At 42.3% G+C, this 15,120-nt stretch overlaps 1 pseudogene; it reads right to left on the bottom strand.

Moving 5' to 3' along the window:
* Window positions 1-9,093: 9,093 nt before the first annotated feature.
* On the bottom strand, window positions 9,094-9,212 carry LOC120622377 (uncharacterized; annotated as a pseudogene).
* Between the last annotated feature and the right edge of the window lie 5,908 nt (window positions 9,213-15,120).

Here is a 15,120-nt window from a genome sequence, read left to right as displayed (position 1 = left end):
TGTAGCTAATAATAATTTGCTTCTCAATCGCATCAAAAGTCCAGTGCAGGTTAGCTGTGGGGGCTCCACTTCACATTTCTTTACACATTGAACTGGAGTAACAGAGCTTCCACCATCTATTGTGTATCCAGTTGCCACAGCAAGAAGAAAGGAGCACAACAGTGTTATACTGACTGTCAAATGCTTCTGCATAGAGCAACAGAGACTACTTCTCTCATTTCATGGGCCAAAGCAAGTCACATGGCTAAGTCCAATATCAAGGGGCTAGGGAAAGGCTGTCTTACCAGGTGTCCAAAAGGAGGAGGGAAAGAATTTTTAGTGAGCTACACAAATGATTTATATATCCATCTTAAACCTCATGACAGCTCAGTGAGTTCTGCTATCTTCCCCATGTGATAGAAGGGGAAACTAACTTTCCCAAGGTCATACAGCTATTGAGTAAAAGGGGAGACCTGCAGCACAGGATAGACCCTCTACAAGGCCTCCGAGCACACGGGGTAGTGTCCTCCTGAATGGATTCTTCTCTGCCCCTCTGAGTTTCCCCACCTTTGGGTTCTCCTTCTGTATTATTTTAGTCCTAAGCCATAGCTAAAATGTACAATTCCAAGACATCTTTATTCATTCTGAACTTGTGTGATCCACTCAGGCTTCACAATACCTTACACTCAGGTCAACTATGGTAAGATAAGCCCACGAATGGAATCCAAGAAAAATGGATCCCTGTGCTGGAAGGAACCTTAGCAGGTCATTTCCAGCTACTTCATTTTATAGATAAGAAGAGTCTTTCCCATTGTCCAGACAGCCATGACCCAACTTGCAATTCAGAGTGCTTTGATTGATGAGGCCTTGCCCAGATAGTTCTTTGCATGATGTTATATTTTAAAAAGAAGAAAAAGACATGGCGGATAACTCTGGTGGGCAGGCTATGATGTGCTTGAACTTGACTGGAGCTGTAACTGGGGATTAGGCCAGAGTGGTGAGTTTAATATCTTCAGAGTCTGAAATTTCACAGAATCTTATGTCCGGAATTCTTACATACATTATCAGAAAGCCTCCCTGAACTTTCTTAACTTTGTTATCTTAATCTCTTAAAGAAAACATGAATTGTATGTTTTGAAATCCAGAAAAGGAAAAGGGGTGAGAGACACGGAGACTGGCTGCCCCAGGCCTGGCTAAGCCTTCCCTGGCACGTACCCCAGGGGTGAGTTTGCCTCTGTGGATCTCCAGCCGGGAAGTACCACCCTGGTTTATTTTCAGAGGTGGAAACTCAAGCAACAATTATCTCCTGTCACAGCAAATTAAAAGCCCAGGCTCACCCATCCCAGGAACGGGGTGAGTGCAGCTGGCGGCCAGCAAAGGGCTGTAATGACAGGCCAGGCCACGGCTGGTGCATTTCCTTTAAAGGCATGAGCCACTCATGAAATGCACAAAATAAACAGAGACATAAAAGTCCATGGAAAAGGCCCACAAGTGAGAGCAAGATTCTGAGCCAAGATTGGAGAGTATATTTTGATTCTGTGGGAGATAGAGGATTGTGGCAGTAAGAAGTGGTCAGCAGATGAGTTTTGGTCTGTGTTTAAGATAATGTGGAAGCTATTGTGCATGACCCTGCAGAGGGTGGAGGCGAATGGTCCTGCCTGTCCCTCTCTCTCTCTCTCAATCTCTCTCTCTCACACCTCCCCTCTTCCTTCAGGACACACACACACACACACAGACTCATTGCTGTGGCCTCAGGAGCAACACCAACTTCTACTCGCTCCTCTCAGAGTCTCTATCCCTGCCTGGACTCCTGCTTATCCTCGCCTGGACAGGGCAGCGTGGTCTACCAGCCAGTGTTCTGCTTGAAATGCCTCCTCTTTTATATTCTGTGCCTGCCTTATTGCCAGGAACTTAGGCAAAACTTACCTCTTTTAGGAAGTCCTCCGGGATTGGTGTTTCTGGGCTCCAGCACCCTCCCCTTGCAGCTTCTTCATTTGGTTGTCTCTGCTACTTTGTCAGAGATTTGTGATTGTGTCAGTTTGTTGGAAGTTAGTTTGGGCTTTATTATAGTGTAAGATCTGCAGAAGTAGAGATTTTTATCTTTCCTTATATTTATGCCACACATGTTTAACTTTCAAAATGTGTTTTTATATCTACCATCTAATTTTATCTTCCACAATTACCTTACCTATTACATGGTGAGGTAGGTGCATTGGGGATTCATCTCAATTACTGATGGGAACTTATATAGCAAGGTGGCTAAGAGTGTGGGCTTTGACTGGACCAGTTTCTGATCTCACTAAGCCCCAGTTCTCTCATCTGTAAAACAGGGATAAAAATAGTTCCTGCCCACATGTTATTTTAAGGATTAAATGATTAAATGCGATAACACAGGTAACATGCTTACCGCACACAGAGAAAATGCCCAGTAAAATTATCATTATTTCAATGATGACAGAACTTGGGCTCAGAGAAGTTAATTTAGAAGGAGTGGCAAAGTATGATGGGGAAAGCAAAGGGCTTGGAGGCAGCAGATTTTGGTTCTATTTGCTATATGCTTTTGGGCAAATAACTTCGCCTCTCTGAGCCTCAGCTTCTTCATCTCTTAAATAGGAATAATCACGTCTGACATATCACATATGTCACAGTGGTTTTGGAAGGATTAATTCAAAAATACTTTTGAAAGGATATTGTAAATTGGGACATGCCTCAGAAATGTTAATTTAATTAACCTGCCTGAATTCATGCAGCAAGTCAGTCAGCATTGGAGCCAGAATTCCTTATTCCTGGCGTCCGGTTGTCCTGAGTCCCCTCCTAACCACCATAAATGCTGCCGACTGCCTACGGGCTGGAGAGGTGGGATGCACGCCACAGCTCCAAGAACCCAGGAGTGAACAACGGAGTTCCCCAGCTTGTGCCCCTCCCTTTCTCCTGCCTGCTTGCATGGGCGGCGGGATCGTGTAAAGAAAACTGATCTCCAGAACCAAACAACCATTTCTGCTGTCTGTGACTCCCTCGCCTCATCACTGTTGCTGGCAAAGAGAGCAAGAGGGGAGAGTGAGGGAGACTTAATTAAAACACATCCTGTACCTTAAAGACACTGTGCCCAAGATTGACCCTGAGAAAGGGAGGGAGGAACCCTAGAATCCACACAGCAACCTGAACCCTGGATTGCAACACATGCTTCACAGGTGACTCGTGACCCACATGATTAATCCCACTTTACCCAAAAACAAGCAGATGAGCATGTGATAGTTTTACTAGTATTTTCCCATTGACCCATGGAGAAATTGCTCTAAAGCCAGTCACTTTTGGGGTCTTCAGGGAGAATGTCATCTGTTCTCCACTACATGACATCATCGCTTCAGTCTTCTCCCCTGTCCATGGGCAAATCCAGGATAGGAACTACCAGGTGACCTGAAAAGGACAGTGTGCTTTGGATGTCTCACTTTGGTTATGAAGTTTTTCAAGGATTGTCTCAGTCCCTTCAGACCAACATTCCTCTGAAATGCTCGAGTTGACCCAGACAGAGGCAGGGCTGGAGTAATCAGTTCAGCCTACCCTGAAATATTTTGTTTCTATCCTCCCTGCTTCTGTATCCCCTTTTCTAAGCACTATTTGCTCTGGAACAATTTAGAGGTCTCTGAGATGCTGATCAGATGATAGTGAGATGAACATGCTCTCACCACATGGCCAAAGGGATTGCTGGGGGTCAAGGCCTGAGAGATTTGGGCCCAAGCTCTACTGGAGACTCCCAGCATGACGTTGAGAATATATCCAAAACCCTCTATCAGACATATATGGTCTGGTCTTTTTTTTTTTTTAATTCTTTAATGTTACCACATATTTCTGACCCTTTTATACCATCTGCCCCCCTTCCTTCCCCTTTGCCCCCTACCCTCTGGTAACCACTAGTCTATAGGCATAAGTCTCTGTTTGTTTGCCCTGTTCTTTTGTTACTTTTAGGTTTATGTACCACATCTAAGTGATATCATGTAGTTTTCAACTTTTTCTGTCTGGCTTATTTCGCTTAGCATTATTATCTCGCGGTCCATCCATGTTGTCACTAATGGCAGTATTTCATCTCTTTTTATAGCTGAGTAATATTCCATTGTATATATGTACCACAACTTCTTTATCTAATCATCTATCATAGGACATTTCAGTTGCTTCCATGTCTTGGCCACCGTGAATAATGCTGCTATGAACAACAATGTGAAAATACTTTTTTGGATATGGGTTTTCAAGTCTTTGGGGTAAATACCCAGCAGAGGGATTGCTGGATCATATGGTACATCAATTCTCAGTTTTTTGAGGAGCCTCTATATTGTTTTCCATATGGCTGTATAATTTGCAGTCCCACCAGTAGTGTATGAGGGTTCCTTTTTCTCTATATCCTCTCCAAAATTTGTTATTACTCGTCCTGTTGATAACAGCTATTCTAACAGGTGTAAGATAGTATCTCATTGTGGTTTTGATTAGCATTTCCCTAATAGCTAGCAATGATGAGCATCTATTCATATGTTTGTTGGCCATTTGTATGTCTTCTTGGAAGAAGTGTCTATTCAGGTCCTCTGCCCGTTTTTTGATTGGATTGTTTGTTTTTATGGTCTGGCCTTTTATTGGTCAGAAAGATGAGGTGGGAATCAGTGAGACTCTGAGCTTGAACCACCTAAATGGAAGATCAGACCACATCTATTCATCCAAAGAATTACATGTATCAGAGGAGTAAGACTTTGCAAATTCATCAGGTTCATAGTTCTATATTTAGTCAAAAGGACCACTCGATGATTTATGTTTAAATCAAACATAATTTAAAGGAGAAAGATAGTGTTGTGAGTTCCTTTTGTACTTGATTTCAGTGTCTATACTATCTTCCTGACAGTGTCTTAGCATCTTATCTTAGTTGTGGATCTGTTGTTTATTCTGCACAACAATCCACCCCAAATTTAATGGCCTAAAACAAGGATCATGTATTTCTTCCAGATTCTTTAATTTGGGCCAAGCTCAACTGGGCAGTTCCTCAGCTGGTCTCACCTGGGGTCAAGTATGCTGCTGGCATTGGGCAGATGAAGGGGTGGGGAGTGGAGGAAATGCCAGTAGGGGGCTGACTGTTCCAGCTGACCTCAGTCCCAAGTCTGGTGCCTCAGTAGTGATGGCTTGAACTATTGGGATGATTGGTTCTCTCTCTCCATGTGGTCCATAATCCTCAAAGAGACCAGCCTGACTTTCTTGCCATGAGAGTCACAGGGCATCAGAAGGTGAAAGTAGACACTCAAAACCCATTGGCCCTTCTGACTCATTCTATTGATCAAAGCAAGTCACGGGGCCAGCCCAGGTTCAAGGGGGAGGGGAAATATACTCCACTTTTTATTAGAAGGATGACAATTTCACATTGCAAAAACGCATGCACCTAGGGATGGAAGAAATTGCTGGGATCATCCCTATAATCTATCACAGTCACCAAAGCTGATGTTTATAAATTATTCATCTCTCTCTTTAGAAATGGCCTCTCCTTAGTGGCAAATGCAGGTGGTGACTCCAAATCTTCCCTTCTCTGGCTCAGTGAACTGGGGGTAAATCATCTAAGCAGAAATATAGAAAGAACATTCATGGGATGCCGACTGTGTGCAAACATGATACATACATAATCTTATTTAAATTTCAAAACAACATTGTCATAAGTCTCGTTCCCATTCTATTACTAAGAAAGCTGATGTCCAGAGAGAGCTAATGACTCACTTGGTGTCACACAGTTATCAGGGATGGAGCTGGAAATTTCTTCATTTGTAAAATGAGAATCATAAAACTTACCACCAGCATAGCTGGGAGGATAGGATGAGACACTTTTTGTGAAAGTGTCTGTTAAACCCCAAAGCATCGCACAAATGTTAGTTATAGTTTTCATTGAGCCAGGAAGACTTCTTTGGGGTAAGTAGGGTTGTCTAGGAAGGCGCCAGAGTCATCTGAGCCAGACGCCAACTGTTGTGCGTCTCTCAGCTGCTATTTGCTTTGGCTTCAGAACAAATCCTTCACCCGATGCCTTTGGCAGTGACGGACAAGAAAGAACCCTGTGGGCCAGGTGGCAAGCCAGGGCATGCTACAGGTGAGGACACAGGCTTTCTCCACAGGCGCGCTTCCATCGGAAAAGGAAGAGACAGAAACGAGGCTCAGGCTGTCTTGGTATTGCCCTCAACTGCCACAGCAGCAGGTCGAGGGTGGAGGAATTTCATGTTTTTTAATTAATTCAAGGTCACATACACAGCCTTGAACTGCTCTGAGCTTACTTTTCCCCAATTCTGTCTTTCACTAATCTCATCCTAATTCTTTCCACTTTATCTTATTTAAACCTCATTTCCTTATACTGGGCTCTTTCACATCTTCAACCTATATATCCATTGTTTCTTCCAGCTCCTTGCCTTATTTGATGTATGGATTCGTTATGACCTGATTCTGTGGTCAGGAGGCAGGGCAGCCTTTTCCAATCTTTTCATTGTATGTCTGCCATCTACCCATAAGCAAAATCTCTTCTTTCTTTGAGTTTCACGCTGTTCGAATGTACCGTGCTCTCTCTGCCCAGCCTTGTTGCTGTCATCTGCCGATCCCCCATCAGTTACTACCATCATTCTTTGAGAATTCTGGTATCCCACTCACACGCTATGTATTATCACCAAAGTTAACTTCAACATACATCCAACATCCTAGACTCAGAGTTCTTTAATGTTTACAACCCCACTGACTTTTATCTATACCTCAATGACAGCTGAATACAGAGTTAAAAGCCTTATATGAGGAAGAAAAATTAGATCTATGCCATGGAACTGACGGTGGCAGAACCAGAACCCGTGGGAAGATGTTAAAAGAGGCAGGTTTCAGCTTTTAATCAGGAGGACCTCCTCGCAGAAGCCTCTACTGGTGAGACAGGCTGCTTCACAGGCTGATTACAGAAAGTGTTCACCAAAAAGCCGATGCAGGTAACAAAAATAAAAGTCAGATTCAGAGTCATCAAATCTGGCTTTGAGTCTTGTCTCAGCTCCTTACCAACTAATAGAACTTGGATAGAACTCAACGTCTCTAAATCTGAGTGTTCTAATACTTAAAAATGAAGAATCATATTTTCTGCCTCACTGGTGATAATAAAAACTAAAGATCAAGAGCGAGAAAATAATTATAAACCATAGAATACTCACCAAATATTACTATAACCCCTGGTAAGATAAAGCATATGAGCATATAATTTATACAAATCCAATTTTTTGTGTGTGAAGCCAAAACCGAAGAGAAAAGACAATTCAATAGTGGATTCTGGTTAAGATTGTAGATTGAATACATACTTCTATTTTCACTTCCTCTCCTAACCTGAATTCTTTTTAAAAGCCGTGGCTGACAATGGTAGGAAGAAAGAAAGAGAAAACAATGACAGCAACATGTTTGAAGCATGGCAGCAATCCTGAGAAAACTGAACTCTCAGGTGGCTGCTGGAAAGTGAAGATGAAACCTGAATTTCTACATATAATATACAAAATTTCTCACTATACAAAATTTCTGAAACAGTCAACTGTCAGAACACTGACAGCCAGGTTTTTACCCTCCGTGGTGGAAAATTAGACATGTCTTCTCTGGGAAATCTGACCAGATCAAGAGGAAACACCCCCAAGATACTAACAGTGGGAGTTTCAGCCAGATCACCCCAAAACAAAGCTAATATTCAACAGGAGCTACCCATGTTTTGAAGCTTTCAATCAGCTTTTTAGTGCTTCAAATAACCAAGGACCATCAGACATGAGGAAAGCCTCATATAAAAGAGAGAAAGCAAAACAAATTTTTTTTTTTAAAAAAAAGCAATTTAAAGAAAGCAGACACTTTGTAAGAGAAGAAAATGAGAGAGGGAGAGACAGAGAGAGAGAGGAGAGAGAGATGTGTGTGTGTGTGTGTGTGTGTGTGTGTGTGTGTGTGTGTCAACCCTATGTCAATATCTTTAGGGAGATAAGATATTGTAACCATGAAACAAGATCAAAATATTTTATTAAAAAGAAACATTCACAGAGAAAGAGCAGATTTTAGAAATTCAAAATGAGATAGCAAAAATGACAGACCCAACAGAGAGGTTGAAAGATGAAGAAATCTTCCAGCAAATAGAGCAAAAAGACAGAGAATCTGAGAGAAAAGATAAGAAAAAATAGAAATTACTCTAAGAATTCTAATATGCAAACAAGAGGAGTCTCAGAACAAGAGAAGAAGCAAAATGAGGGAGGAAATCAATAGAGAAGAATTTCCAGAATTGAAAGATAAGAATTTCTGTAAAGGACCCACCAAGTGCTCAGGCCATGGAATAAATAAGACCCGTATCAATGTAAATCATTGTGAAATTTCAGAATGCTTGGGACAAAGTTAAGATCCTACAGGCTTTCAGAGAGAAAACACACTGATAAAGAGCAGGAATCAGAATGGCATCAGTCTTTCCCCTGTGTTGTTAGATGTTAGGTCAGTGGAGCCATGACTCCATAATTCTGAGAGAAAACAATTTGCAGCCTAAATTTCTACTGTTAAAAAGAAAGCCACGGGCCCAAAATGGCGTCACTGGTGCTAAAACCCATAATATCAAACTTGGATTTAATACCTGACCTAATTGTGGTTTCAACCTAAGAATCATAATCTTCATCAACCAGTCTGGAATTTTCTGGTCAAGCACCAGTAGGTAATCAGTCACTGAGACCCGCTCCATTTCCATCCTACCCCCAGAGAAAGAAGCAATCTGCATGATAAAAACCTCTGCCATTCCCTTTCTCCCAAAAGAACCCATCCTAGTCTAAATGTAATTCGTTCTTTTCTTTTGTTAATCGCTCCCTGGTCCCACTCTTCTACCTATAAAAACTTCCCATTTTGTATAGTCCCTCAGAGCAAATTTCTTTCTAGTTGCCAGATGCTATCCCCTTCCTGAATCACTTAAAAAGCCAATTATATCTTCAAATTTACTCAGTTGAATTTTGTATTTTTTAATTTTTTTATTATTTTTTTATTTTTTAGGTGAGGCAACCCTTAGTTGACCTCACAGATTGCAAGGACCTTGTCAGCTTACGATCCCTTATTTATTTTTATTTTTTTTATTTTTTCCACCTACAGCACCTGGTCTTCCTAGGTGGTCTCCCATCCAAGTACTAACCAGGACCCACCCTGCTTAGCTTTCGGGATCAGACGAGATCGGGCTTGTTCAGGGTAGCATGGCCGTAGACAAATTTTGTATTTTAATACTACACTTAGGCAAACCATCAGTAGAGTGTGAGGATGGAATAAGAACATTTTCAGACATCCAAGATGTACTTTCAAAATGTACTTCCTCTTCTTTCTCAGGAAGTTTTGGTAGGATATACTCAACCTTAATGGGGTATTAAGACGAAGAAGAAGAAAACAATATAGGTGGGGAGGAAAATAAAATTTCCTTCTACCCTTTTAGTTTTTTCTGGTTAGTCTAATAACCAAATTGACATGAGAGAGATTCTCAGGAGGAAAACAAATTAAAGTTTAATGCCATGTATATCTCCTGTATACGTGGGAGAGACCCAGGAAGACAGTAACTTGCCTAATTATCTTCAGTTAAAGACAAAAGAAGACGCTGTAGATGGGGGTTATGGAAAAGAACAGTAAACAAAGGCAAGATTGTTATGCAGTTTTGCGACTATGGCCTTCTCCAGGATAGCGAGGCAGGCCTAGTGCAGTGAGGCAAACCGCTCTCCCGTACAAACGTTAATGTCCTTTTACAAAGGATAACTTCTACTTGGTTTTCAGAGCTTCTCCTAGTCTGCTGTTTCTTAAAATTAACCAATCTAAAATAATCAATGCACCGAAAGAGATGTATTTTGAGTGACAAACTCTGCTCCCCTCACAGGAAAGAGGAAATCCAACACAGGAGGAAGGCCAGTGATTTGTGGAAGGGTGACCCCAGAACAACAGCTGCGATCCAGCTGTGCAGGGTAACCAGACTATAGGAAGTGGCAGAAATTTCTCTAAGATAACACTGATGGACCAGGTGATGTGTGTGAACGTGTTGGCAGGAGATTTGGACAACTAACTGGTGGCGAGTCTGAGGTTGCATTAATGTAAGTGCACAGAAAATTAAGCAAACAAAAGAGACAAAGAAAAAATATAATTATTAATCTAGAAAAGAGGCATGAGAGCTATACAAATTGACTAAATATTAAACCAGGTTGTATTCAGAGCCTGCTACGTGCTGCTAGACATGAGAACCTGGCTGATCAGCACTTGGCCAGGCCACAGAGAACCTCAGGAAGATTCCTGCTGAGGGGACTAACAGCTACTTCTCCATGCCTTTAATACTGATGCCCATAACCGGAAAGGAAAACAGATATAAACCCAATTCCTCAAACACTCCGGTCTCCTTCTCTGACTTTGAGAGATCACATCTCTGTCTGTGGAGCATTATTTTTTCTCTGATAAACTTTCCTTTTGTCTCTAACTCTGGCTCACGCTTGAATTCTTCCCCGTGCAGAGTCAAGGACCCTCTCTCAGGGGTGTTAAGCCTTGATTCTCCACTCAGAGAGATTCTCCCCGTCCTGCATCATTATTACCTCTAGGAAAAATTATAAAGTTGTTCAGGAAGAAAACTCATAATTTTACTACACGATTCGACTGTGAATACCATGGACATAGTCATAAAGATAAAAACATTGAATATTGATCTTACCGAAATTATAACTGCAATGGGAGGCTGGGGGAACTGGAAGGGTATGTAGTGGTGAAAGGAAATGAAAATGAACTCAGTCTCTGTGTTCCATGGTAGGAAGTCAACAGATAATGCCTAAAAAAGAAAAACCGAGAAGTAGCAATATGCGTGGGTTATTTAGAATTATGTATGGAGAGCCAGTCATTGGAGTTGAAAATCATTGCTTCTGGAGAAGGAAAAGCGAAGGCGGAGGAACTAATAATTTCTGTAACAAATCTGGTAGAATAGTTCGATTTAGTAAAAGATGACATTTATAACTTTGATAAAAATACAAATGAAAACTGGTTCATGTGGATCCGCGATCCCCAGCCTTTTTGGTACCAGGGACTGGTTCGCTTGCCCGCTTGCTGCTTACTCCCTGCCGTTTCTAACACTCCATGGACAAGTACAGGTCCGAGGCCTGGGGCTTGGCGACCCCTGGTGTAGATGATTCTCCCTGCCATCCCGCGTCAAAGGTTGTTTATGCCCTGGCGTAAGAATGAGACAAGAGGCCTGGGTCCACTTCCCTCCATCCTGTATTGCCTCAGTTCTCATGTGCCTCTCATTTCGGGATTTTTTCAAAGGTGACATGAAAAACAGTTGATTTCACCCTACATGCTGACTTTGAAACCTAAGGCCTGCTTAAGATATATCTACTTTTTATGAGAGGGGCTTCTTGGCTTCAGTCAGAGATTGTTCTATATGACTTCTCCAGTTCCTTCCAACTCCCAGACAGGACATAAAAATTCACAAAATTAACTAGAGTTACACAGGCACATACCCGAGGGCCTATGGGGCTGATGAATGATTGAAGTAACCAGAGCCAAGGAGAGGTCAGGGAAGGCTCCCTGGAAGAGGCAGTCAACTGAATCAACATTTTACATTCTGTTCCTTCAAACAGTACACCAGCCATCTTATTGCTGCATTAAATTAAAGCACGTCTGAATTGATATATTTTTCTTTTTGTAGTTGAGCACACAAAATCACAGCTGAAGGAATTGATATTTTCAATGCCCAATATTGAAGCACTCTATAATAAGAGAAGTATGTGCCTACTCTCTAGCTGATACGCCTCATAATAAGGAAAGGGTCTCAACAGAATTAGCGAGAATGCCAAATTGCAAGCAGCAAGCGCATCAACTCAGGTTGTTTGATTTTCTTGGCTGCATCTGTTACCCCACCTCCACCAGTCTCACTGTCAGCTGCCAGTGAGGCCACCAGTGGTCATGTGAGAGCTGTCTCCCTGGCAAGGCAGAAGCAAACAAGAGACGAGGGAACCTAAGACTTGAAGCGGTAGTTGGTACTTTGGCAAAACAAATAGCTTGCAATAACCTCATTCCAAGCTTTAACATATCTTGTGCCAAAAATGCAAGATGCCAAGTGGAAGAAAAGCACTAGACTTCTTGAGGGCTGCATCTGAGAGCCCTTATAAACCCCATTCAAACATGGTTGCTCTCATTATCACCTCCCAACAGGGTCAGCACCCCACCCCCACACCCAGAGGAGCACTTGGGTTTCCTTCAGGCTGTGATCCGCACTTGAAAACACTTGCCAAAGAGCTCATGTGTGGGGTGCTAAGAATGCCCCATTCTCTAGTGTGGGTGCTGACATACAACGTCACCCCCATGAGATGGCATTTTTGCACAAACAATACGATGATCTAAAACATGATTTGGAAAGGCTTTGTTGTCATGATAAATGGTTTTCTTTGAGGGGCATTTCGACAAAGCTGCAGTTGTCGTGGGGAGACACTATACAGTCAAATTAATAAAATATCTCCATCATGTTTTAAGGGAGAAAATAAATCGGATGAGGTATTGTATAGGTGTGTCAGTTTAGATTCTCTGGGAAGCAGGTTCTGAGATGGGAGAGACGAGCGTAAGAGACTTATTGGGAGGTAAAAGCTGTGAAAGATAAAAGGGACGAAAAGATCAAGGGCAGCATGGGGCAGAGTAAGTCTTTAGACTGTGATACAGATCTAAATACCTGAAAGAAAGTAGGAGAGAAGCAAAACTGGGCAAGGAAAGCCTCGGGCCAACCCAGTGGCAACCCCAGAACAAAGATTGCCGGTTAGAGGAGTCCCAGGCTAGACAGAGATGGCGGAGCAGTGACCCTCCTCCCACAGGCTCAGTCATTGCCTGGGGCTGCAGCAGAGCATGAAATCAGCTTTCCTTCTATAGATAGGCTCTGAAAGCACCGCAGATGGTTAACTGCACTTCGCACAGCGGAACGTCAAATTCTTTCTGGAAGGAAGTTGTTTGCAGCATGCCTGTCACAGGAGGAATGACCAAAATAATCAAATGCCAAGACAGTCTGAATTCATGCATTAAGCCAGGATTTAATGGATATGGCAAGAGGGTTGCAAACACTGTCTATCTCGAAGAGAATATATTGAGCTGATGGAAATTTGAATGGTTTAGCTTTCTATCCAGTTTCACATTATAAACTCATGAATTCATTATTTTTTAATTCATCAGCTGCAACTATTTATTGACGTTCTACTATGTACCAGGCGCTATGCTTGGCCTCTATCCGCAAAGAGTTCACAGTATTAAAATCAAATAATTAGAACAACAAGGACGAATGGAAATGTGTGTGATTTATTGCAGAAGCTCAGGGAAAAGAAGGGCAAAAATATGCAATGACTTAGGCGTTTGTTTTACCCTTGGCTAGGGGCCCGCCAATCTACTCCACACCACACCAGCTCTAGCATGTGCATTGCTCAGACCTGCTTCCAAAATGGTTTGGAATAGGTTAAGTAGGTGATTATTAGTAACTTTCTCTGTTGAAAAAGAGGTCAAGGTCTCGGTTACAAAATTTAGACCACACTGGGATCCAAAGCAGCTCACTCTTAGAAAATGGAGTACCAACTCCATCCCAATCAGACCGGACCTCAACTCCAGGTTAAGAAAGCCATGCAGATTTCAGCCATGGAACTAGAAAGCTCATGGGCTCAGAGACAGTATTTTCCACCTGAAAAGGCTCGGGGACCCCTTTTACTCATTGGGATTCCTTTCCCTTTTGGTCACATAGACCTGTTGCTCAGGGGTGTAAATGGTGGCTAAAGAGTTCACATATTCAGCCATCCCCTAATGTGCGTTGTTCTAGGGCAAGGATCTGTGACAGGTTTTGGGGTTGGGGGAGGGGCGTGGAATGCTATATAAAACATGGGCCATGTTCTTCAGAGGTAGATAGTACCAAGTCGTGAAAAACCCACTAGTTCTCACGGATCCCTCCTTTGTTCTAGGACCCTCTCTGGGTTCCTCGATAGTCTTGATCACATGGCTTCAGACTTCCCAAGTATGCTTCCAGACTGCGTAACTGTTCGGTCTGTAGCCTTAGTACTGCTGTTATCCCACTGACTTCACAGCGTAGGGCCTTAACACTGCCTGAAGCCATTACACCCACCTGACATACTGCCTGGACCTTCCATTATCCTGACAGGTATACTACGCTGGGATCAAAACTAGTCCTTGTCAATTTGTGTTAATGTGCAATTATCCACAGTGTCTCAGGAATCAGCGGCATTCTCTGAAGACCTATCATGCATGTCTTGAGATGTTTTTATAACAGGGAAAAAAACAGATCCACCCTACGTGAACTGATACAAAACCAACTTAAAGTGCAGAATGACTTGCATCCTGATGCAGAAAAAACATATGAAACGTATCATGTTTTATTCCCGAAGCCTACCATTTGTTTCCCCGTTCTGGTGCAGAGTAACAGGAATTCTGTGATATTTTCTTTATTCTTTTTCTTTTTAGCTCATGGCCTTTATATTTTACCCATTGGTAAAAGGGGGTCTATTCTGAACCACATGCTTCGTCAAAAGAAACCTCACGTTCTTCCTCTGATTGTTGTCCTCTGACAGGTCAAGGAAAATAATTTTGTTTTTATGGTGAAGTCACAGACATAAATCTCCCAGGAATAAGATCCTTGCAGCAATCCAGCATGCTCATGTCCTCATGAGGACTCCAGGTTCACTTTCTGGCAAAGAGAGAGAGATCGTGAAAGAGATTCCTTCTAGTTTCCTTCTAGAAAACTCAAATTCTGGAAGAGAGCAGTACACTCAGCAGCCCCCAGTTCAGTGTCCACTAGTCTCATCAGAATACTAAACTTCAGGTCTAAACCCAGGTTTGCATCGAAACAATGAAGCGAACTTCTTAGATTTTTTTTCTTTAATCCCCTTACAATCTCATCATGGCACTTCCTTCTCCATTTCTTCCTCAGCTCCTCTGCTTAATTTGTTTACAGAGCACTAGACTTGGAGTTAGAAAGAACCAGGTTCGAATCCTTCCTTCTCTGCTTTTTAGCTGTGTGACCTTCAGTGCCATCTCTCAGCATGTTTCCACAGCTGTAATTGAGGAATAATAACTTCATGAGGTTTTGGGGGGGAACTAAATGATATAACATACACGAAA

This window comes from Pteropus medius, unplaced genomic scaffold (genome assembly GCF_902729225.1).
Source record: "Pteropus medius unplaced genomic scaffold, Ma_sr-lr_union100, whole genome shotgun sequence".
Lineage (NCBI taxonomy): Eukaryota > Metazoa > Chordata > Mammalia > Chiroptera > Pteropodidae > Pteropus > Pteropus medius.
The sequence above is the reverse complement of the archived record's forward strand: the minus strand, read 5'-3'. Positions and strand labels throughout refer to the sequence as shown.